The 14,559-nt window shown below is 43.0% G+C and overlaps 1 protein-coding gene across 5 annotated transcripts in view; it reads right to left on the bottom strand.

The window, feature by feature from the left end:
- The window catches only part of JAK2 (Janus kinase 2), a 147,010-nt gene extending 133,295 nt beyond the window's left edge, over nucleotides 1–13,715 (bottom strand). For 2 of the 5 annotated variants that reach the window (XM_027614590.1, XM_027614588.1), the window contains exons 1-2: nucleotides 13,193–13,715; nucleotides 12,788–12,867 (exon numbers count right to left, since the gene is read on the bottom strand). The gene's annotated coding sequence lies outside the window, so the exon portion shown is untranslated. The remainder of the gene's footprint in view (nucleotides 1–12,787; nucleotides 12,868–13,192) is intronic. The other 3 variants (XM_027614591.1, XM_027614589.1, XM_027614592.1) reach the window with 2 other exon arrangements.
- Nucleotides 13,716–14,559: the final 844 nt, after the last annotated feature.

Here is a 14,559-nt window from a genome sequence, read left to right as displayed (position 1 = left end):
AACTACAGCCATGCCATACAATAACGCTATTATTAAAGAGAACAAAAGGAGAAAAGATGTGGTCTATGCTCTGTTGACTACTTGGTCCAGAACTTGTTCTTCCTCAATTTCTGCTTGAAAACTGAGTTACACTAATTTTAATAACATTAATTACATGTAAACTGATTGACTTTTGTATGTTCTTTAAAGAGTGAACATTCTTCTTTTGTCAAAAATAGAATGTCCTCCTAACATGGCATAAGAAAAATGGAGTCTAGAAATAAAGTTATCTAGGGCGCCTGGGTGGCTCAGTCGTTAAGCATCTGCCTTCAGCTCAGGTCATGATCCCGGGGTCCTGGGATCGAGTCCCACATCGGGCTCCCTACTCAGCGGGAAGGAAGCCTGCTTCTCCCTCTCCCACTCCCCCTGCTTGTGTTCCCTCTCTCGCTCGCTCTCTGTTGAAAAATAAATAAAATCTTTAAAAAAAAAAAAAAAGAAAGAAAGTTATCTAGAATACAGGAAAACTAATTTAGGGAAAAAAATTTTTTTTAAAAAGGTAACTTTTTAAGTGTTTTTATCTCATATTCACACCATCCAATCCATTATGCTGTACATTTTGTTTGAATATATTAGACAAAAAATGTTATAAGGTCAGAAATGGTAGAGACTATTACATTAAGTACATTTAGTATGAAACCATCAGCTACATTTTGAAAAGGCAGCGGTTCTGAATGCTTTAAAACCAAAGTACTTTGTGGGAGGGGAGGTATCACATACTTTAATTATCCAAAACCTAGAAATGTTTGCTAAAGAAAAAGGTCCTCTGTGAGTTTGATATATTAAACCAAAAGATGGTACACAAAAAGCAGTTGGTTATTTGCTGATCTTTCTTTACTTGAGCATACGCAGACGCTTTCCTTATCTAAAATATGCTTTAAAAGCTGTATAAAAACTTTAATAGTACAAAAGGACTAATGAAGGGTATGGGATAACACAAGAATCTCACTGATTAGATAGGGATATGTGTGTCGCCTAATCACAAGATTAAATGCAACACAGGTATTTTTTAAAAATGCAGATCCTGTTAAATTCTATGTGAATTTGATAGGCATTAAAAAGTTCTCACCATTACGGATGGGTTTTTTTTTTTTGTTTTTTGGGGGTTTTTTGCATAGCTTTTAATTCAAACCAGCCACTAGAAATATTATACTGGGAAAGAAGGAAAGAAATTCTTTTTTTTTTTTTTTAAGATTTTATTTATTTATTTGACAGAGAGACACTGCGAGAGCAGGAACACCAGCAGGGGGAGTGGGAGAGGGAGAAGCAGGCCTCCCGCGGAGCAGGGAGCCCGATGTGGTGCTTGATCCCAGGATCCTGGGATTATGACATGAGCCGAAGGCAGACGCTTAACAACTGAGCCACCCAGGCGCCCCGGAAAGAAATTAATTCTTATTTTTAATTGGATTCTCATTATTGGTAAAGATAAGTAGGTATACTTGTTGTCCATGTATATTTCTTTAGGAACTGTCTGGCTTTTTCCTATTTTTTCTTTGTCGTATTTGTCATATATACATTTGTCAGAAAAATATCGTAGAAATTTACCCCATCATATATTAAAACTTACTATAAAAAAACTGTAACCAAAACAGTACTGGTATACACGTAGATCAGTGGGCCAAAACAGCATTCAGAAATAAATCCCAGTATATATGGGAACTTAAGGCAATAACGATGACATTTCAATACAGTAAAAAAAGATATTTGTTTACAAAAGGCACTAGCATAACTGACAGCACAACCAGAGAAAACATGTTAAACTTATACTTTATACTAAAAAAATAGATTATCTATGACAAAATAAAATATTTCCAAAATAAAATGTAAAAATACTGGAAGAATCTTTGACAGGACTTTTACCCAGAACAAAAAATTCTGTTATACAAAATGAGAAACCCAAAACTCGTAATAACAAAAGTCACACAAATTGGCTGTATGAGTCCATATTTACTTTGACTAATAAAGTGTTTTTTAGGGGCGCCTGGGTGGCTCAGTCGTTAAGCGTCTGCCTTCGACTCAGGTCATGATCCCAGGGTCCTGGGATCGAGCCCCACACATCGGCTCCCTCCTCAGCAGGGAGTCAGCTTCTCCCTCCGCCTGCTGCTCCCCCTGCTTGTGCATGCATGCTCGCGCTCTCTCTCTGACAAACAAATAAAATCTTATAAATAAATAAATAGTTTTTTTATAACCACTTGAATGTCAATGCCTTAGGCAGAACATGGATCTCCGGTTCCCTGTGGTCTCCATTTCTCCCTACTATCTTACATAACTGGCCTTTTTATACGTTAATGACAGTGAAGTCATTCAAGTTTTCTAAATGTAGAATAAAGAAAAAGATCTATTACATTAAATTTTCAATCTCTCTAGACAAAAGGAACCATAAATAAAAACAAAAGATAGGGACAGAGAGAAAATATTTGAAACCCATTTATCAAAAAAGGAGTAGTAGGTAGCTCCCATACCTAAGAGCCCCATAAACTAATTAAAGGCACACAATCCTTTTGTGTGCCTAGAAAAATGACAATATATTACAACCTTCCACCAAATATATATTTTTGAGCACATATGGAATATTTATAAAAACTGACCTGAAGGAAACATATGCTTGAAAATTAAAAAAAGAAAATAACTAAAAGTAAACGTAACAAAATCTAAACATTACTTCAAAGTACATTTAACTGGTACTGAAAACAATCTCTGCAATGAATATATGCATTTATTTCACTTTTCTGTTATACTTCTCTTCAAAAATGACTTAAAACATTTTCAAATATTTGTAATATTTGTAAATACTCTAAAAATCATTGCCGTTAGCTCTTGTTCTTCTTACTCGCCCCCTTAAACATTTGATGTTGGATATTTTCAGTAAATTTCTTTGGTGTGTTTTAAATCCATCCACTTTAATTATTTCCATCCCAAAAAATCTTTTGTATATGTACATCATTTCCAAACCTAACATCTAAGCAGATAACAATACAGAAAATAAAGACTGAAAACTCACATAAAATTATAAACATCGTAACCAAAAGTTTTTTAAAAGCTGAGAAAAAAATACACTATGAACTTTTAATATAATTAGGTTTTAAAATGATCAATCAGTAAAAAAATAGACAAAGAACAGAAACAGTTATTTCACAAATAAAACAAGTATTCCATAAAATGAAAACATGGTCAACATCATTAATAATCAGAGAAAGGTAAATAAAAATGTTTGTTTTTGCCCTATCTGGCTGGCAAAGATTAAGAAGACTGGCAACACCCAGTGTTGGCAAGGATATGAAAGAAACAAGAATATCTAAGAATCTCTCCTCTTAAAAAAGATAAAAGTAATGGGATGCATATTTACGAATTCTATGAAACACTTTATAATAATGAAAAAAATTCAAATAACATTAAAGCGATCTGATAACATACTGTGTACTTAGCCAATAAAAATACTATGAAGATATTAAAAATGGTAGCTACATCATGGCTTTCATTATATCCTCAGCATTTTATTTCAGAATATTATGTGCCCAGGGGCACCTGGGTGGCTCAGTCAGTTGAGCACCCAACTCTTGGTTTTGGCTCAGGTCATGGTCTCAGGGTCATGAGACTGAACCTCGCATAGGCTCCGTGCTCAGTATGGAGTCGGCTTGAGATTTTCTCTCTCCCTCTCCCTTTGCCCCACCCCTCTCTCACATACTCTAAGTAAATAAATTAAATCTTTTTTTTAGAAAAAAGATAAATTTTTGAGTGAATAAAAAGAAGAGAAAATACAGACAACTCTTTCAAACAGTTTTAAAGAGAATGGACAATGGGGCAGCAGCTTGAAGATACTGTGGAGTCAAGTAGTGGCATAAAATGGGAACTGGCAAACTTCAGCCCACAGGTCAGATTTGCCAGTTGACAGCTTTTGTAAATAAATCTTTAGAAGTCCATTCATTTATGTACTGTCTATGGTTGCTCGTGTACCACAAAGGTAGAGTTGAGTAGTTGCTGCAGAGATAATCTTGCCCACAAAGCCTAAAATATTTACTATCTGGTCCTTAATAAAAAACTTTGCCAACCCCTATTTGTTTGGTTTTTTAAAGGCTTAAAATGTATTTTAATAAGTTGATGCTGCACCACTGCTCCATTTCTCAGAAAAACCCCAAAGGTATCAGGGACAAATCAAACATGGTACACCAGTAAAGAAGAGCACAGCATAACTACCTAAGAGAGGCAAGGCTGAGAGCTACTGTCCGACTGCAGCACCCAGCGACCCCGTTCACAAGGCTGTACGAGGCCTATCCAGCAAAGCTGTGAACAGCAACATCACAGACAAAAGGGCTGCTCCTGCGCCAACCTGTTTCAAATCAGTGATTCTCAGTCTGGTCCCCAAACCAACATTATCAGCAAGTTTAAAGGTTTAAAGGCAAGGAAGGAAAATGCTATTGGAAAGCTGAATAAAAGGAGAGCCTTGTTATGTAAGAGCAAAAAGTCTGGCAAAACTATCACCTACGGTAACATGGGAAATGTAATGTATACCTAATGAGTTAAGGAGATTCTACGTACAATGCTGAAGAAGCAGGTGGCTTCTTCCAGTTGCCTTTCTAGTTGAGAGAGTAGAGAGACGAACTAAAGAATGAGCCATTCACTTTTTGAATGCAATTTCAAGTAAATGTAAAGGGCTCAGAATACCCTTCTCCGCCAGCAAAGTGTTCTTAAAGTAAGAAAGAGCTTCAGGGCAAAGATTAAATCTAGAGTGGGACTGTAAGATCCACTGTTAAAACCTCAGAAAGATCTAAATTAGTACTTCATTGAGCCTTTCAGACAAAAAAATTACCTAAGGATCTTAAGGGTGCTGTTCCACAGTAGCCTCACAGGGAGCCTAAGGTAAGAAAAGGCTCCTCTAAGAGATTTGTAGGTATGGCTTTTGTCTGAAGGAGTAGATTATGAACTGATACACAGGAAGTCCACAAACTTTTTTAAAAGAGCTACATCGGCTTAGAATGAAAGGGACAGTAACTACCTAAAATGAGGCTTTTGGACCCTGAATGACTATAGGCAGGAAGTAAGCTCAGATGGTTACTCAGCTGCAAAGAAGGATCAGCTCTTTTGGGAAAAAAAGAATGATTCAGAAGGTGAAATCAACAACCAAAAGCAGCAGTCACGGCCCACTAGGAACAACTTATAGGCAGGAGGACTGAGCCCCAGTCAAGGAACCGCCAACATGTGAGCTGCGGGGTTTCAGAATTGCTGTAGTAACTACCACATGCCTCCCTTGTCCCTCTTTTTGAACAGGAATTCTACTGCAATTAACATGTGCCTTTCCAATCCTGTATGTTAATCACATGGGGGCCTAGTCCTTGTCTCTTCACAGGTCTTCATTAAAGAGTAATAATTCTCAAGAAACCATACTCAAGGAGCCTCAACAGCATCTGGACTTGACTTAGATGATGAGATACTAGATTCTGATGTCTTGATGGGATGTAAATGAGACGTCTCTGAGGAGGGGGTTAGTGTATTTTGCATGTGAGAGGCATGTGAAGTGTGGCAAAAAAAGGCAAACTATGGCAATAGTATTGTCCAGAGATGGCCAAAACAGTATCTCCCATCCCACATGTTTTCTTTCACATGTGACCAGTTAACAGGTGGAGTCCAATCCCCACCTCACCCATGTTCACTGAACACTCATTTTTAAATCCCAACTCACCATGTAAGAAATCCAACTACAATGAGGCTCCCATGTTGTACAGAAGTCCAGGCCCCATGTACACTCCAGTTAACAGCCCAGCTGAGATCTCAGTCAACAGCCTGCATCAACTACCAATCATGTAAGTGAAGACACTTCCAAATGATTCTAGTCCCCCACCTTCAAGTTACCCCCAGCCGACAAGTCTTCCCAACTGAGGTTCTAGACTCTGTGGAATAAAAACAGGGCATTCTTGGTGTACCCTATCTGAATTACTGACCCATAATATCTGTGAGCCTAATAAAATAGTTGTTTTATATCACTAAGTTTTGCAATAGCAGACAGCAATAGCACCCAGAATACATACTGATGTAAATGAGCCAGTAGAGGGAAAAAATGAGAATGCAAGAAAAAGAGAGAGAAATACAACAGCAGAGTCCACGAAGCCAAGAGGAGATGGGTTTCTCTACACAAGTAGAGGGAGAAGCCTTAGATGCGACACTGACCAATTCATTAATTTTAAAGGGGAAAAGGGCAAGGGTGCCTGGGTGGCTCAGTCAGTTAAGCATCTGCCGTTGGCTCAAGTCATGATCTCAGGGTCCTGGGATGGAGCCCAGCGTGGGACTCCCTGCTCAGCGGGGAGCCTGTTTTTCCCTCTCCCTCTCCTCTTCCCCCTTCTTTTCTCTCTCTCTCAAGTTGGGAAAAGGGCACAGTATAGGCAGGGATACGGGATGAGGAGGGGTGTTACTGCCGGTGGATTACGTCATTTAGAAACATGGAGGTAAGCACCAGGAGACACTCAGGAAATCTGGAAGTGCTTTACTGGACAACAGGCATCAGAACTGGGGGAGGTACAAGAGGCTGGTTTTTAGTATAAACCATAGTAAGCCATTACTTAAGTTTATTCACATTTTACCATATGACTCCACGTCTCTAAAGTAAACAAAGTTTTTTAAAAAAAGATTTATTCCATTCCCTCATTTTCCAAATGAGGAGGAAAAAAGGCTCAATGATCACATGAGTTGCTCAAACTCATTATGACAGCAGTTAGTCCCTATTCCCCCCGGATTTCCAAAACAGTGCACTTCTTCACATCACACTGACTTTCAAATTACAAAATATAACCTAGTGGTATTTTATTTCATAATCAGAATTTATTAAAGTCATTTAGTAAGCAATAATGAATACCCTAATCCCAAGGACTGATAGCAAAAAAGCAGGTCAAAGTATGTCCTTGGGAAATCAAAATAAGCATTTAAGCAAAACAAACAGCCCATGGACTATCCCAACCTAGTCCACCTCTGATAACTATACTGTACAGACTTTAATAACAGGTAACGCTTCCTTTTGCTCTTTCCAGTGCTAATCTGAACACTTTTACCATGCTACCTTCACTTCTGTAAGTTATCTACCAAGGATTTCTCTTTCCTTTTAGAAATACCTTATCATTTTATTCAGATTTTACCAGTACAAACGCATGCAGAGATCACTTGTCCAACCTGCTAGACCACTAAAGGTCTAATAAGAACCACTGAATGTGTACTCATTCAAATAATATAAGTGTAAGGCTAATTCCCACAAGGTATAGCAGTACCTATATAGTGTGATATGAAAGGACACAGATGAATGAAAAACACTGTCAAAAATACATTCCTGGGCGCCTGGGTGGCTCAGTTGGTTGAGCGACTGCCTTCAGCTCAGGTCATGATCCTGGAGTCCCGGGATCGAGTCCCACATCGGGCTCCCTGCTCGGCAGGGAGTCAGCTTCTCCCTCTGACCCAACCCCCTCTCATGCTCTCTCTCTCATTCTCTCAAATAAATAAATAAAATTAAAAAAAAAATACATTCCTGTCTTTGTTATGCCTAAAATTCTCATCTTTAGTACCAGTGATGAGAGCTTTGGACAGAAGTCTCCATTATTCACCCAACTGCCAAATCCAAAGCTCATCTACTATACTAGAGAGAACAAAATATTAACAGTGGTTATTTCTGCATGGGAAAAATATAAGCAATTTTCTTCTTCTAGTTTTCTAGATTTCATGTTAGGAACATTTTTAAGGGCTTTTTTCAGTTCTAACTGTTCTCATTTCTTAGCAGTGATCAACAATGATCAACATGTTAATCATCCCCACCCTCTTAACTTACCCACCCACTTGCCTCTCAGGCCAACCACTCCTGTTACGTCTCTTGCTAGTTCCTCTTCTTTCACCCTGTAATTATGAGCAATCCCCAAGGCTCAATTTCAGGTCCCCTGCTCTTCTTTCTGACCACCACAACTCCAGCCTTAAATTTCTCTACCACGTTCTACTCATCTACTGTCTATGTATCTGTTTTCACTTGACTATCCCACTGCCACCTCAAACTCAACATATCCAAAATGTAAGTCCAGCTGTTTGTATCTCTTCAAACAGCTATTAATACTTTCATTTCTATCTCTATCAGTACCGCCATTTAAAAAAGTCTAGTTCTTCCTTTGTCACTAACTAGCTGAGTAACTTTGGACACATTTTTAAATCTCTCTGGGCCTCAGATTCCTAATGCACAAAATCCATGGACTAGCCCAGACATTCTCAGATGTCCTGGCATTCCAATACTTTTCAATTTCTTATGTCATTGAGGATGGAAACTTCAAAGTCATCTTTGATTACCCCCACCACATGCTCCTTTCCTATCCAGTCTATAATGAAGTCTTACGTGACATCTCTCCAGCCCTATTTTCACTAAATCCAAATACTAGGTCTAGATTATTGTCCTAGCTCTAACATTTCTCTTTCCAAATCATATCCTACGCAGCGCTGGTGCCACTGTTTTTCCTAAAATACTTCCTTTAGGATGCTCTTTCTCAAACCAAACTTTTAAAGCTTCTCTTTTACCTATGGAGCAAAGTACATTGTTCTCATGTTAGCACTTAAAGGCATCCATAATCTAATTCCAATCCATATTATCAACCTGATTTCTTACTACCCTGCCATACAAACCTTCATTTCAAATTGTTTTATGTACAGTTCTGTGAAAATGTCGTGCATAATTTGCTTGTTTACTACGTGTACAAGGTCTTCCTCTTATGCAAAATCAAATCGTGCCTCGTTTTGATTTTACCGCTCCTCTGGTGCCTTCCCTGCTCACATCAACTCTAAATGGTCTCAAATAGGGCGCGTGGGTGGCTCAGATGGTTAAGCATCTGCCTTCGGCTCAGGTCATGATCCCAGGGTCCTGGGATCGAGTCCCGCATCGGGCTCCCTGATCCTTGGGAGCCTGCTTCTCCCTCTGCCTCTCTCTCTCTCTCTCTGTCTCTCATGAATAAATAAATAAAATCTTTAAAAAAAAAAGAAATGGTCTCAAATATCTATAACTTTTATTATTTATCTTATCTTCCCAATTACATTTTAAGTTCTCAATGAAAGGAACCTATTTTATATCTTTCTGCATCTCTTTGAACATAGCAAAGTACCTTCTACATTGTAGGTATTAATAAATATTTGTTTGGTGACTGACTAAAGTTCCTGTCTAATACATAACATTTACGGAATGCTCCTCCTATATTCAGCACTCTCTGTATATGTTCCTCACAGCAAATACAATCAACTAGAAAAGATAAGGTTAACACTAAAGAAATAATTATCAAACAACCAAATCAGGATATATAAATAAACTATGTGAAGATCCTCTGTGACTTAAAAGAATAAAAATATAGAAAGGAAAAGGTAATATTTAGTGAGAAACAGTTTCAGAAATGAGGTAGTATAAAATTATATAAAATATAATTTTAACTGGGAGTATAGTCATAGTAATAGTAGTAATAATAATAGCGATAATAAATAATAATTAATAATTACAATAAAAAAAGCTAAGACTTAAGGTGTGCCTAATGTGCCAGGCACTGGTCTTGAAGACTTTTCATGTATTAGTTTACTTCATTCTCACTACAACCCTATGGGAAAAGTACTACAGTCATCCTCGTTTTTTTGGATGAGACTGAGGCTCTACTTCATTATGGAATAGTGAGTGTTACAGATACAGAACTGGGCTTGGTGGAAAAAGGATGGGAAACATAAATGGAAGTTAAAAGCTGAAATAAACATAACTACTATTAGAAAATATGGAAAGCGGCTTGAAAAACTACAGCAGAGAATGCTCCTTGAGGGTCCTTAGCCTAAAGACTGAATAAATAGGGCAGGAATAATGACCAAGTATCCTGAGAGCCAAGAAGAGGAAGTTAAATTTACCAAGTAGAGTGTGCAAAGCCACTGAAGATGTGGGGACAAAGAAATGCCACAATAAGGAGTATCAGTGACATTTCTATTGTGGATAAACAGAAGAAAGAGACGCCGGATTCTGAGAGGCTGATTAGACTTTCAATATTCTAGGCTGAGGAAGTAAGTCCTGGTGGTAAAGTAGGTAAGCAGAGCTGTGAGGGACAGAAGCACAGACAGGACACGTTGAATGGGTACTACAAGAGGTGAATGAAAGAGGTAGTTTAATGAGGATACCTAATTTATTATTTAAGATTTTATTTACTTATTTGAGAGAGAGAGAGAGAGAGAGAGAGCGCGCGCGCGCGCGCAAGCACAAGCAGGGGGAGCGGCAGGCAGAAGGAGAGGGAGAAGCAGGCTCCCCGCTGAGCAGGGAGCCTGATGTGGGGCTCGATCCCAGGGCCCTGGGCTCATGAGCCAAAGGCAGATGCTTAGCCGACTGAGCCACCCAGGCATCCCAGATGATACTTAATTTAAAGCCTGTAAGAGCAGGACAGAAGGAAATTCCAAAGGGGTATAAAAATGATGACTTCTCATTTAGGGCATGGTGAGTTTAGGAGACATTCAAACATACTAGAAAAGCAGGACTGGAAAAACCAGGAAGTGACTAGAATAACAAATAAGCAATAGAATTCGTTTTAAAATGAAAGAACTGGGCAGATGTTATAAAGATATTAAATAGGAGAGGAAATATACTAAGCCATGATCAGCTGGTACTAGCTTTGTATCAATAATTGTATCAATACTTTTGGTGGGGACAGGAATCAGTTAGTGACCAACATTAAAAAATGCAGTTTTTCCATTTAAAAAAATTTTTGTGTATATCAGAAAAGTCAACCAAAAGCTAAGGCAAAGGTCCCCAAAATTTCTCCATTCAGGGAGTTCTTAGTTTTTGTAGTATTTTCACAGCACTCCTAGGCCAAAAGAAATACTTCAGTAGGTGAATTCAAACCATTTAATATCCTTACAACTTAGTGCTTGTCTGGCCTTGTACAACTTCTTGGAATCAAACCGGACAACATCACACTCTGATTTCCTGTATCACATTGATTCTCATACGGTAGTTGCTTTTTATCAGAGCAATCTCTAAAAAAAACAGCTTTGCAAAGACAGGGCATTGCAGAAAGGAATGTGTCAATTTAACGTTGAAACCGTGAACTACCTCAAACTAATAGTTCAAGCCTGAGTTCACTGCTGCTCTGGGGCACCTCAGCACACAGTTTGGGAAACTGGGAGCAAAGGCAAGGGGCCTAAAAAGAGGGAAAAAAACGTAAGAGGGGAGGAGCAGAAGAAAGTTCTTAGCACAGTTAACCACAAGAGGGCAGCACAACAGTTGGTGGAGGCAGCACAATGGTGGGGGGGAGGGGTGTCAAGGAGAGATAAAAGTGGAACCTTTCCATAAAAAGGCTCCAAGACCTCGTTGATCAGTTCAAGACCTGTAAGTGCTTTTTCTCCTTCCGCTAAAGAGGAAGAAACACTGGTCTCTGGCAGACCACCTTATGCAGAGTGATTCTGCCCTTCTCTAAAACTCCTTTGCCTGCCCAGCCCATGATAGCAGCCAAGACTTCAACAGCAGCCAAGCAACGCACCACTTCCCCTGCATAATCTTACTGAATCTTCACAACGACCTTTTAAGAAAAGTGAGGCTCAAAGACATTTTAAATAATACAACTATTAAGCGGCAGGAACACCAGGATTCAAACCCAGATCTGACTCCAGAGCCAATGCACTTCCCTATTCTGCCTCAAGAGCATCCCACCTTTCAGCAACAGCCAGGAAGTAGCGAAAAGATACCATGTTCCCTTCCCATAGCTGAGACACCCGTCTCTGTCGCTAGGAAAACCCAGTATATGAAACAAACTGTCCTGTTTGTTTTAATTTTAATTTTAACATGCTATGAACTCCAAACACAGGACATTCAGGCCAAACAAAAACAAGCTTCACATTCTTATGTAGTCAGCAAGTACTGTAGCTTTCCTGTACTATTAAGGCAAGTGTTGGCCACATCTAGTTTACGGTTATGCTACACTCAGATACGTCGCACGTGCAAGCTAGTGATTTTCACACTCGTGATAAAAGGCGAAGCGGGCGGGGAAAGAGAAGTCAAAAGTTGATTATTCATCTTAAAATCTTCTGGGTGTTGCATAGGATATTTGCAGGAGCCCAACGACTCCCTTGTACAAACCTATTAAGAAACCAAAAGCAACTGTCATCTCTCTTATTCCCACTTCCAGTTTCCTTCTCCACATTTCTCCTCCCCTCTATGACATATTCAGCCGCTTCTGTCCTTTCATTCAGAGAAAAGGAGTTTCTCCTGACTGATTAACCACCACCGGAAAGCAAACTGGGTAAATTCAACCGACACAGCAAACTCAGGCAGATAAAACCACCCAGGAAGCCTTCAGTGTGGCAGCAGAAACCCCAGCAAGAACAGCTAACGTGTTTTCTCAATAGGTAACCCCGGCAAGAACAGCTAACGTGTTCTCTCGGTATCTCTTATTACTTGAAAACGTTCCTCCTTGAAAGATTAACAATCTCTGGCTGCTCGAGGAGAAAGGGTAACTGGCAACGCGTCTTCTGCAGAGCCCTGTGACTTGTATGATCAGAGGAGAAAGAAGCAGCGAATGCCTCTTAAAGGATCCCAGAGAGCAACAGTAAACAGCCCCGAATCGCCCTCCGGGACCAACATTCTAAGTTCAGCACTGCCATTTTCTTAGGAGTAACCCGCAAGGAGCCCTGCCTGTCTACACACGCTCCCAGCCTTCCTACGCACGCACTCGCGGCTCGCCACACTCGCCTTCCCCGCCGCTGCACCGCCCAGCAGCCAGGATCGCAAACCCACCTTCGCGGGAAGGGGAGGAAGGGCCTTTTTCTTCAGAAGCGCAACAGTTCACATCTTGTTCCCTCGCCTGCTTCTGAAACCTAAAAAAAAAAAAAAAAGAAGCAGCCGTTATTACCGCAGAAATCCAGGGGAAATAGATGCTCTTCCCTAGGCTGTCCCGACGTCTACAACATTTTAAAGATCTGTAAGGGGAGAGGGAAGGCGGATACGAGGCACACAGGGATGCAAACAGCAACAGCAAACACGCCGTGGCCGGCTTCCCCTCCAAGAGGAAGGTTTTCTCGCCGAGAAGTTTACAGCCACTAGCAGGGGCAGAGCAGGGGTCAGGAGGCGGGTGGGAGGTGGGAGGTGGACGGTGGACCGCCGCGGCCCCCCACCCAGAAGCCACGCAGCAATCGCACGCACCAGCTGCACCGATCCCGCGGCGGGGACGCGCCCCCCGGCCCGCAGGGGCTGCGGCGGGCCGCAATTCGCGGAGCCCCCGGCGTGGGCAGGGGTCCCGGCGTCCGCCAGGCTGGGCCCTCCCGGGCCCTCCCGCGCGGGGTCGGCTCCCACTCACATCCCTGGGCGGCGAGCCCCGGGCCTGTCCCCGCGCGGCCGCAGCAGCTGTCCGCCCCGACGCGCGCCGCGAGTCCGGGCCCAGGGCCGAGCGGCCGAGGCGGCGGCACCAACTCCGGAGCGCGCCGGGCGCCGGCCCAGCCTGTCAGCGCTCAAGGAAGCCGTTGGCCGCGGCCGCCGCTACCCCTTGGGCTCCTCTTCCTCTCTCCTTCCTCCAGCCCACACCACTCCCACTTCGGGCAGCTGGGAAGCCCGGCGTCACAGGGGCCGTCTCCACCCTCTCCCGGGCCACACCGGCTTCTCAGCGCCTCGGCCGATACTGGCTCGAACGCCCTATTTGCGTCGGACTCGGCCTCCACTCAGGCGGCCCGTTCACTGGCGACTGAGGCGGACCCGCGGGCGGAGCGGGGGCGGGGGCCGGGGCGGGACCCGGCCGCGCGCCCCCGGACTGCGCGTGCGCGCGTGCGCCGAGCCGCTGCACCGCCCTGCTCGGGGGGGGCACGCGCGCGCCGCCGGGCTGGCCGGAGCCGACCTGGGCTTCCCGGGAAGTCGGCGGCAGCGCGTGCAGAGTCCCGGGGCGTCCCCTGGGAGTGAACGGGCGGGGAAGTCGAGCCAGAGCTGACTACCTGGGCCCCAGAGCCCGCAGGAGCCTTGCGCCGGCGCTGGGCCCGGCCCTCCCGAGATGCGCGTGTGTGCGGCCGCCGCCCGCCGTGGAGGCGGCTGAGAATGAGTCAGCCAGGCCGGGAAGGCGCCCCCTGCGTGCAGCCTGGGACCACAACGCTATCCTCCAGTGCACTGGTGTTCGTTCCCCTTCTGCTTTCGCTTCCACGTTCCGCGTGCAGCCGACCTCTCCTTCCCCAGTCCAGGCCTCTAGGCCGAGGGGAAGTGGCGCCGAGGGTTGGGGCAACGTTCACAGGCGCCGTTTTGTGCAAGTGCAATCCCGAGCGCCTGGCTCCAATCCATCACCTCTGCAAGAAAAGGGTGAGGGTGGGACGAGGCGCCCAGCTCCCTGCGGATTGGCGACAAGATCCAGCGAATGAGGAGAAACAAAGCCCACCGTCCCCCCCAAAGCCCCATTCATTCGTTCAACAAATATTCGCATAGCATCTACCAGGTGCTGGGCTGCCAGGGCCCCCCAAGGATGCTGCTATGTAATCGCATCCCGCATTCTACTTGCTCTACTGGAGCATGTATTCTGATGAAGTGACAAGCAT

Source organism: Zalophus californianus, chromosome 13, assembly GCF_009762305.2.
Source record: "Zalophus californianus isolate mZalCal1 chromosome 13, mZalCal1.pri.v2, whole genome shotgun sequence".
Taxonomy (NCBI): Eukaryota; Metazoa; Chordata; class Mammalia; order Carnivora; family Otariidae; genus Zalophus; species Zalophus californianus.
Note: the sequence above shows the minus strand (reverse complement) of the source record. Positions and strands in the feature narration are given on the sequence as shown.